The following is a 3,060-nucleotide window of genomic DNA, read 5'->3' as shown; positions in this document are numbered from 1 at the left end:
AAATGTGGGAACGTAGCTGGATCAATTTATATAACTTTGTACGGTGGAAATAAAACACTTTAATAATGTTCCGATCTCTGCCTTTTGATGTTCGTTAAAATAATCGAATCATAACTCGATTCGATTCGATTCCAAACACTGACAAATACTCGAGTAAGTACTTGTATGGGTATTCGAGTACTTCATCAGACTTGGATATTTTCTTTTAACTGATTCTTATTTTAGTTTCCTTTTGATATTTAAAAATAAAATAACGTTACCATAAAACAGGAACAAAAATTTACTACAAACATGCAACTACTATTCGAGACAAGTACTCGAAACCTATATTCGAGTGTCGTTATTTCCGTATTCCGTATATTGAGTAATCGATTATCTGAGTACTTGGTATGTATTCGATTCAGCCAGACTCGAAACATCAATAATCATTGGCAGATTTATATTTTTAAATTTAAATTTTTAAATGAATGTTCGTCAGTCTATGTTTTTTGTTTTTACTAATCAAATACACTTAAATGGATGTTAATAACTTCACGTAACAAGGGGAAAACGGATTGTTAGTAATGCCAACTACCAGTCCCATTGCTAGCAATATATCTTATCAGATCGACCACCCCGCGGTACCCCTGGAAACCATCGTGCTGAATTCCAGGTGTATCATCACAATGGGCTAACTAACCTGCCTTTTCATTCTCACCTATCATGCCTCACTGCTGCTCCGTCAGCGTACACCGTTAGCGCAGGCGGAACCACCATTCCATTATCATACAAGTAATAATAAGTTGCATAAAAAAATAAATAAATAAACCATTTATGATGTAGTTTACCCGCTTGATACATATTTAGCGAATTAATTGAAACTAGACGCTTAAAACTTTGAAGCAATTTGTCGGCGCAGATCTGTTTTAACAGTAAACAAGTATAAAAAATTCACAAACATTTTCAGTGACTGCTGAAGTGCTGTAATGGGCACTTGGATGACCATTTGCGAACATTAACTGATAAAGTTATTTTTGCCCGACGGCTAATTAGGGTTGGCACAAACTTGTTACAGTTATATATTTACTCGTGCATGATATAAATTTTTTATCATATTTGTTGCTAAAGAGACAGAATATACTAAGTAAATCTTAATTAAAAGATGAATAATAAATGAATTATGTAGAATTAGAACAAAATAAAATAAATAAACGTTTCATTTTTCAGCCGCCTTCATAAAGAAAGTTCTCATTTTTAGTTGTATTTTTTTATGTTTAGTATAATTGCGTCAGTTTTAAATATTTTTTTTTGTCTTCTCTTATCAAGAATGTAAATTTTAAATTTAATTGGAATGCTTATATAACTTAATTTTAAATTATAATGAAAGAGGTTACATACTTTGAAAACTACGTAAAAAATTCAATGTGCATTTTAACAGATTTTTTATTAATATATATATATATATATATATATATATATATATATATATATATATATATATATATATATATATATGTATACTGACTAGACTTCATCCTCACTTTCACCGATTAAAAAAAAACTTATTTAATTCCAACCGTTGAAGTTAAATCTGGTGACAATTATCCAAATATATAAATATCTGATCATACAAATCTTATTATAAATTTCCATATTTAAAATATATTTAATATACAAATAACATCAAATAATATACAAGAAGGTGAGATATTTTCATTGTTTTCGTTTAATAACATTCTGTTGCCAACCCTACAAACTACAAGCACGTGCGGAGTAAGTAACTGGTAGCGCGCGTGGCGTGTCAGATCAAAGGGCACGCCGCCGCACCGCACCGCGCCGGACGCTGCGCTACACTCGCTACAGGTATTAAGTCAACACGCGAATTATTGCAACGAACGCCGTTTCCGGTCAGTGTGAACGAGTCCTTTATTTGTAAACTACATGCCAAATGCAAATAGGTATAAATTCCTCTAATTAATTAATAAATTCTCTATTAATAATTATTTTAGTGACTTATATCAGACATAAGTGAACAGAGGGAGACTGTACAAAAGTCGACTGCTTACTTAGTCTGTCCCATTCGTGTTTCTACCGTGAAGCAGTTGTGTTTGCATGGCTGTGTTTCGGTTTGAAGGGTGGGATATGGCGTGAATTTACAGGGTACAGAGGAATAACACCTGAGTCCTCAGGAATGGCAACGCATGGGGGTATCATGGGCGAAACAGTACACTCTGTTATGGCCATGGTACTGCTCATGTCTATAGGCGACGGTTACCACTTTCCATCAGGTGAGCCGTCCTATAACCTCCTATAACCTATATAGCGCTGATTTTCAGGCGGCCTAAGGGGCCGCCATTGGTACATCTCGCTGGAGGTGTGCATACATAGCAACAGCTGAGACGGCTCCTAATACCAGCAAAATTAATTGGATTTTTTTTTCTTTATTATTGTTTTTTTTAACGTTGTTGGTAATAAAGACTCTATCTATCTATCTAATATATGTTGATTATGATTCCTGTATCATCATTGGTGATCAGTTTTTGGAAAATCGAACAATCGAGAAGAATATTATAACTACTATAGAACATAATCTAAAATTTCAGCAAATGAAATCATGTCAGGATGGCCGAGCGGTCCAAGGCGCTGCGTTCAGGTCGCAGTCCAGTCTTCTGGGCGAGGGTTCGAATCCCTCTTCTGACAAATTTTTGTTCAATAATAAAAAGAGTATTCTATTTTTAACTAGTTTCCGCCATAGCAATTAGTAATGAAACATCTCATTACGTCACAGAAAATGATAAGCAACTAACAGAACATCTACTGTTTCATCTGACCGTCTTTGTATTCTTAACAACTCGTGATATTATGCATTTATCTCGGGAATGTATTAACACACAATACGGTGCATTATGTATGCTAGACACTAACTGCATCTTGTTTGTATTAATATTATTCTAAAAATACTGTACCTACATAGTTGTATTAATTAATCATTTAGATAAGATAATAATGTTATAATGTAAGTGTAAGAATAATAAATCCGACTTCTATTTAGATAAAATAATATGAGAATTATATTCATTC

At 33.4% G+C, this 3,060-nt stretch overlaps 1 non-coding gene across 1 annotated transcript; it reads left to right on the top strand.

Moving 5' to 3' along the window:
• Positions 1–2,595: 2,595 nt before the first annotated feature.
• Trnal-cag (transfer RNA leucine (anticodon CAG)) lies at positions 2,596–2,679 on the top strand. The gene has a single exon. It is a non-coding gene; the product is annotated as a tRNA-Leu (tRNA).
• Positions 2,680–3,060: the final 381 nt, after the last annotated feature.

Source organism: Galleria mellonella, unplaced genomic scaffold (genome assembly GCF_026898425.1).
Source record: "Galleria mellonella isolate WM207_F2 unplaced genomic scaffold, CSIRO_AGI_GalMel_v1 utg3104, whole genome shotgun sequence".
NCBI lineage: Eukaryota > Metazoa > Arthropoda > Insecta > Lepidoptera > Pyralidae > Galleria > Galleria mellonella.
The sequence above is the reverse complement of the archived record's forward strand: the minus strand, read 5'-3'. Positions and strand labels throughout refer to the sequence as shown.